The sequence below is a fragment of the Zea mays genome, chromosome 2, assembly GCF_902167145.1.
Source record: "Zea mays cultivar B73 chromosome 2, Zm-B73-REFERENCE-NAM-5.0, whole genome shotgun sequence".
Lineage (NCBI taxonomy): Eukaryota > Viridiplantae > Streptophyta > Magnoliopsida > Poales > Poaceae > Zea > Zea mays.
Window position 1 is genome coordinate 187,149,189 of NC_050097.1, and position 7,985 is coordinate 187,157,173.

Below are 7,985 nucleotides of genomic sequence, written 5' to 3' on the forward strand. Positions count from 1 at the left end.
GAGAGTCTTTCTCCGGGTAACCCTGTCTTTTTGATCCAGAACTCGAATAGGATGTTCCGAGTACGTTAAGTCTGGTTCCAGGACAACATCTGTCACTTCAATGGTTCGATCGGGAACCCGAAGACACTTCTTTAATTGCGATACATGGAACACATTATGTACAGCAGACAATGTTTCGGGAAGTTGAAGTCGATACGCCACTGGCCCATATCTTTGAAGAATAGGAAATGGACCAATGTACCTGGGTGCAAGTTTTCCCTTTACCCCGAAACGCGATACTCCCTTCATTGGTGAAACCTTTAAGTAGACGTAGTCTCCTTCCAAGAAGTATAAGGGCATTCGCCGTTTGTCTGCATAACTCTTCTGACGAGCTTGTGCTTTCTTTAGATTATGAATAATTTTCTGAACCTTATCCTCGGTTTCTTTCACTAGATCAGGTCTAAAGAAGCACCTCTCACCAGGTTCAGACCAGTTTAGCGGAGTCCGACACCGTCGTCCATATAAAGCTTCAAAGGGTGCCATCTGGATACTTTCTTGATAGCTATTATTATATGAAAACTCCGCCAAAAGTAAACATTCATCCCATTTCTGTGAGAAATCCAGCACACATGCCCGCAGCATATCTTCAAGTATCTGATTCACTCTCTCAGTTTGTCCACTGGTTTGAGGATGATAGGCCGAACTGTGGAGCAGTTTAGTACCCAGGAATTTATGAAGTTCTTCCCAGAATTTAGATACAAATTGTGGTCCACGATCCGACACTATAGTCTTTGGAACACCATGCAAACTGAGAATACGGGCGATGTACAACTCCGCATAGGTAATGACGGGATATTTTACTTTGATAGGGAGGAAGTGGGCGATCTTGGTAAGTCGATCAATGGTAACCCAAATAGAGTCATATCCTTTTGCGGTCCTGGGCAATCCCACAATGAAGTCCATGCTTATGTCTTCCCATTTCCATGTTGGTATTGGTAATGACTGCAATGGACCAGCAGTTTTCATGTGTATGGCTTTGACACGTCTGCAAGTGTCACACTTAGCCACATAGCGTGCAATTTCAATTTTCATCTTCGTCCACCAGTAATGCTGTTTTAGATCATGATACATCTTAGTGCTTCCCGGATGAATAGAATATCGACTAAGATGCGCTTCATCTAAGATTTGCTGGCGGAGTTCTTCATTCTTTGGCACTACTATGCGGTTGTTAAACCATAACACACCTTGATCATCTTCCTTGAAACATTTGGTTGTTCCAGCCCTTATCTTCTCTCGTATGTGCTTCATACCCAGATTATCCTTTTGAGCATCAATTATTCTTTGCAAAATGGTTGACTCAAGCTTTAGCTGATTCAGAGTCCCTTGTTGGATTATCCCCAGGTTTAGCTTCTCCATTTCTTGACATAAAGTGTTCTCGGAGGTTTTCGCCATAAGACAGTGGCAGGAAGTCTTACGACTCAATGCATCTGCCACCACATTGGCCTTGCCTGGGTGATAATGGATCTCCAGTTCATAGTCCTTAATGAGCTCAAGCCATCGTCTTTGCCTCATATTTAATTCTGACTGGGTGAAGATGTACTTCAAACTTTTATGATCTGTATATATGTGACAGATATTTCCCAGCAGATAATGATGCCATATTTTCAGGGCATGAACCACAGCAGCTAGCTCCAGATCATGAGTTGGATAATGCTCCTCATGCCGGCGCAACTGCCTAGAAGCATATGCAATTACTCAGCCCTCTTGCATCAGTACACAGCCGAGCCCACTGCCAGATGCATCACAATATACATCAAAAGGCTTAGTGATGTCCGGTTGAGCCAATACCGGAGCAGTGGTTAATAATGTCTTCAATTGCTCGAAGGCTTCATTACATTTAGAAGACCAAGTGAATTTAATATCATTCTTCAATAAACTTGTGATTGGCTTCACAAGCTTAGAAAAATCTGGTATGAATCTGCGATAATATCCAGCTAGTCCAAGAAAACTCCGGACTTGGTGAACAGTGGTTGGGGGTTTCCACTCCAGAATATCTTTGACCTTGCTAGGATCTACCGCAATTCCTTTAGCCGATAACACGTGCCCCAAAAATTGAATTTCTTCCAGCCAGAACGCGCACTTACTGAACTTGGCATATAGCTGATGTTCCCTTAGGCGCGTCAATACAATCCGTAGATGCTGAGCATGCTCCTCTTCATTTTTAGAGTATATCAAAATGTCGTCGATGAAGACCACCACGAACTTGTCCAACTCGGGCATGAATACCGAGTTCATCAAATAGGTGAAGTGGGCAGGAGCATTTGTGAGCCCGAAAGACATTACCAAGTATTCAAACAATCCATACCGCGTAGTAAATGCGGTCTTCGGTATATCCTCGGGCCGAATACGGATTTGATGATAGCCCGACCTGAGATCAATTTTGGAAAATACCCTCGCCCCAGTCAGTTGATCAAATAAGATGTCGATCCTTGGAAGAGGGTACTTATTCTTGATGGTGACCTCATTCAGGGGCCGATAATCCACGCACATGCGCAAGGTTTGATCCTTCTTCTTAACAAAAATGGCGGGGCAACCCCATGGGGACGAGCTTGGCCGGATAAATCCCTTATTCAGTAGATCTTGTAATTGAATCTTCAATTCTGCCAACTCATTAGGGGGCATACGGTACGATCTTCGGGAGATGGGAGCCGTACCGGGCTTTAGCTCAATTACAAATTCTACATCTCTTTCTGGGGGTAGTCCAGGCAAATCTTCCGGAAATACATCTGGAAACTCACATACTACCGGAATGTTCTTGATCTCCGGTACAATGGCTTCATATGCTCTACCAGAAGCTTTGGCTGGATTGGTTACGGGGAGAGACAAAAGAATTTCTTCTTGATTATAGCTCAACCTGACGGTTCTGAGTTCAGTGTTGAGGATTGCCTTGTGTTGGGTTAACCAATTCATACCCAAAATTACATCTATGTCCTGGCCTTTCAGAACAATCATGTTAGCAGGAAAGTTCTGTCCGGCCATTACTACTGGCACTTCATAGGCCACTTCTCGCGTAAAAATATATCCCCCAGGTGAATGAATTTTAAATCCCTCTTTTGATTCATGGTATGCAATGTGATGTTGCTCCACAAATTTCTTGCTAATGAAGGTATGCGAAGCACCAGAATCAAAAAGAATAATTGCAGGGTGACTGGCCACGGGAAACGTACCCATCATCACCGGCTCTCCTTCCGGTGTAGTGGCCACTTGGGTGTAATATACACGCCCCGTCTTCTTGGTATTCCTCCCCACAGCATTTCCCTTGGGCTGAGTAGACTTCCCTGTTCCTTGCTGAGCATTGGATTGATTTTGCTTGGGGTACGGGCAGTCTTTGATAAAATGTCCCGACTTGCCGCAGTTGAAACACCCAGTTGAAGAGCTGGGCAAGGCAGGGAATCGAGTGCCTGGGGCACCCGGATGATTTGGGGAAGTGGAGGTAGTGTTGGGGCGGATAATAATGGTGAGAGCACCTAGAGGGGGGGGTGAATAGGTGATCCTGTAAAAACTTAACTTATAGCCACAAAAACTTGTTAAGGGTTAGTACAATAATTGCCAAGTGGCTAAAGAGGAGATCTTGCACAATACGACAATCACAGAGAAGACACAGAGATTTATCCCGTGGTTCGGCCAAGTACAAAACTTGCCTACTTCCACGTTGTGGCGTCCCAACGGACGAGGGTTGCAATCAACCCCTCTCAAGCGGTCCAAAGACCCACTTGAATACCACGGTGTTTTTGCCTTGCTTATCTTTATCCCACTTGCGAGGAATCTCCACAGATTGGAGTCTCTCGCCCTTACAATTAAGATTCACAAAGAAGCACGGAGTAAGGGAGGGAAGCAACACACACAAATCCACAGCAAAACGCGCACACACACGGCCAAGATTCGAGCTCAAAGACTATCTCACAGTTTCTCACAAGAACAGAGCTCGAATCACTTAGAATCACAAACGGATGCGCGAAGACTTAGTGTGGATGATCAGGGATGCTCAAGAGTTGCTTGGTGTACTCCTCCATGCGCCTAGGGGTCCCTTTTATAGCCCCAAGGCAGCTAGGAGCCGTTGAAAACAAATCTGGAAGGCCATCTTTGCCTTCTGTCGTCGGGCGCACCGGACAGTCCGGTGCACACCGGACAGTGTCCGGTGCCCGATTCCTTTCCTTAAATGGTGAAGTCGACCGTTGCAGATGCGGGAGCCGTTGGCGCACCGGACATATCCGGTGCACACCGGACAGTCCGGTGCCCCCTTCCGACCGTTAGCGCGGCCACGTGTCCCGCGCTGATCGCGCTGCCGACCGTTGGCCCTGGCCGACCGTTGGCTCACCGGACAGTCCGGTGCACACCGGACAGTCCGGTGAATTTTAGCCGTACGCCGTCAGCAAATTCCCGAGAGCGGCCTCTTCGGCCGAGGCAGCCTGGCGCACCGGACACTGTCCGGTGCACCACCGGACACTGTCCGGTGCACCAGACCGAAACAGCCTCTTGGCTGCACACAGCCAAGTCTTCTCTTCTCTTCTTCTTTCTGTTTCTAACACTTAGACAAATATATTAGTACACAAAACCAATGTACTAAGACTTAGAAACATACCTTTGCTCTAGATTTGCACTTTGTTCAACCATGGGCATTGATTCACATTTAAGCACTTGTGTTGACACCCAATCACCAAAATACTTAGAAATGGCCCAAGGGCACATTTCCCTTTCAATCTCCCCCTTTTTGGTGATTTATGCCAACACAATATAAAGCAACTAGAACAAGTGCAAAATCACTTCAAATAAAACTCAAATTGATTTTGATTCAATTTTGGCATATATGGATCGTCCTTTGCCACCACTTGGTTTGTTTTTGCAAATCAAACTCAAATCTTATTTCTATGTCAAACACACATGTTGAGGCATAAAGAGAGTCATTCCAAAAGAGATTGATCAAAGATTTCAAAAACTCCCCCTATTTCCCATAATCAACACTTCTCCCCACAAGAAGCCAACTTTTGACAATAGAGACAATAAGAGACAATAAAAGCTTTTGACAAAACAAAAACTCTACTATTTTCAAAATCTCTCAAGTGGTAGCTGATCCATTTATCACTTTGGCCTTTATTTTCTCCCCCTTTGGCATCAAGCACCAAAACGGGATCAATCTTGGCCTTTTAACCCCATTGCCTCACCAAAGTCTTCAATTAAGAGCAAATGGCAATAAGATTTCATGAGATGAACTTGGAATTAGTTACCCTCTCATCGGAGTGCAGTGGAAGTCTTTCATGGTCCAAGTCCACATTTTCCCTTTCAATCCTCCTTCGAGACTAAATCATCAAACTCAAGCACATGGTTAGTCTCAAAGGGTCAAGTTGTAACACATCTCCCCCTAAACATGTGCATCACTTTGCAACGGACTTGTGAGGTCCAGGGAGTGTTTGTACAACTTGAGCACCATAATAAGCAACAAAATGCAAAAAGGAACATGATCAAAAGCATAAATACATGTATGCTACAATTCAATCCAGGTTCCGCGAATCTATGACATTTAGCTCACTACGCAACCTGCAAAAGGTCTTCTCATCTAGAGGCTTAGTGAAGATATCGGCTAGCTGGTTCTCGGTGCTAACATGAAACACTTCGATATCTCCCTTTTGCTGGTGGTCTCTCAAAAAGTGATGCCGGATGTCTATGTGCTTTGTGCGGCTGTGCTCAACAGGATTCTCCGCCATGCGGATAGCACCCTCATTGTCACATAGGAGTGGGACTTTGCTCAGATTGTAGCCAAAGTCCCGGAGGGTTTGCCTCATCCAAAGTAGTTGCGTGCAACACTGACCTGCGGCAACGTACTCGGCCTCAGCGGTGGATAGGGCAACGGATGTTTGTTTCTTAGAGTTCCATGACACCAGGGACCTTCCTAAGAATTGGCACGTCCCCGATGTACTCTTCCTATCGACCTTACATCCAGCATAGTCGGAGTCTGAGTATCCAACTAAGTCAAAGGTAGACCCCTTTGGATACCAGAGCCCGAAGCAAGGCGTAGCAACCAAATATCTAAGAATTCGCTTCACCGCCACTAAGTGACACTCCTTAGGATCGGATTGAAATCTAGCACACATGCATACGCTAAGCATAATATCCGGTCTACTAGCACATAAGTAAAGCAAAGAACCTATCATTGACCGGTATGCTTTTTGATCAACGGACTTACCTCCTTTGTTGAGGTCGGTGTGTCCGTCGGTCCCCATCGGAGTCTTTGCGGGCTTGGCGTCCTTCATCCCAAACCACTTTAGCAGATCTTGCGTGTACTTCGTTTGGGAGATGAAGGTGCCGTCCTTGAGTTGCTTCACTTGGAACCCAAGGAAGTAGTTCAACTCGCCCATCATCGACATCTCGAATTTCTGCGTCATCACCCTGCTAAACTCTTCACAAGACTTTTGGTTAGTAGAACCAAATATTATGTCATCGACATAAATTTGGCACACAAACAAATCACCATCACATGTCTTTGTAAAAAGAGTTGGATCGGCTTTCCCAACCTTGAAAGCATTAGCAATTAAAAAGTCTCTAAGGCATTCATACCATGCTCTTGGGGCTTGCTTAAGTCCATAGAGCGCCTTAGAGAGCTTACACACATGGTCGGGGTACCGTTCATCCTCGAAGCCAGAGGGTTGCTCCACGTACACCTCCTCCTTGATTGGCCCGTTGAGGAAAGCGCTCTTCACATCCATTTGGTACAACCTGAAAGAATGGTGAGCGGCATATGCTAGCAAGATACGAATTGACTCTAGCCTAGCCACAGGAGCAAAAGTCTCCTCAAAGTCCAAACCTGCGACTTGGGCATAACCTTTTGCCACAAGTCGAGCCTTGTTCCTCGTCACCACCCCGTGCTCGTCCTGTTTGTTACAGAACACCCACTTGGTTCCCACAACATTTTGCTTCGGACGAGGCACCAGTGTCCAAACTTCATTGCACTTGAAGTTGTTGAGCTCCTCCTGCATGGCCAACACCCAGTCCGGATCTAGCAAGGCCTCCTCTACCCTGAAAGGCTCAATAGAAGAGACAAAGGAGTAATGCTCACAAAAATTAACTAATCGAGATCGAGTAGTTACTCCCTTGCTAATGTCACCCAGAATTTGATCGACGGGATGATCCCTTTGAATCATCGCTCGAACTTGGGTTGGAGGTGCCAGTTGCGCTTCTTCCTCCATCACTTGATCATCTTGTGCTCCCCCTTGATCAAGCGCCTCCACTTGAGGTACCTGTTCGTCATCTTCGGTTGGGGGATGCACCATAGTTGAGGAAGAAGGTTGATCTCGTTCATCTTGTTCCTGTGGCCGCACTTCTCCAATCGCCATGGTTCGTATAGCGGCCGCCGGAACATCTTCTTCATCTACATCATCACAATCAACAACTTGCTCTCTTGGAGAGCCATTAGTCTCATCAAATACAACGTCGCTAGAGACTTCAACCAAACCCGATGATTTGTTGAAGACTCTATACGCCTTTGTATTTGAGTCATAACCTAACAAAAACCCTTCTACAGCTTTGGGAGCAAACTTAGAATTTCTACCTTTCTTTACTAGAATGTAGCACTTGCTCCCAAATACACGAAAGTAAGATACATTGGGTTTGTTACCGGTTAGTAGCTCATACGAAGTCTTCTTGAGGAGGCGATGAAGGTAGACCCTGTTGATGGCGTGGCAAGCTGTGTTCACGGCTTCCGACCAGAAACACTCGGGGGTCTTGAATTCTCCAAGCATTGTCCTCGCCATATCAATTAGCGTCCTGTTCTTCCTCTCTACCACACCATTTTGCTGTGGTGTGTAGGGAGCGGAGAACTCGTGCTTGATCCCTTCTTCCTCAAGGAACTCCTCCACTTGAAGGTTCTTGAATTCGGACCCGTTGTCGCTCCTTATCTTCTTCACCTTGAGCTCAAACTCATTTTGAGCTCTCCTGAGGAAGCGCTTGAGGGT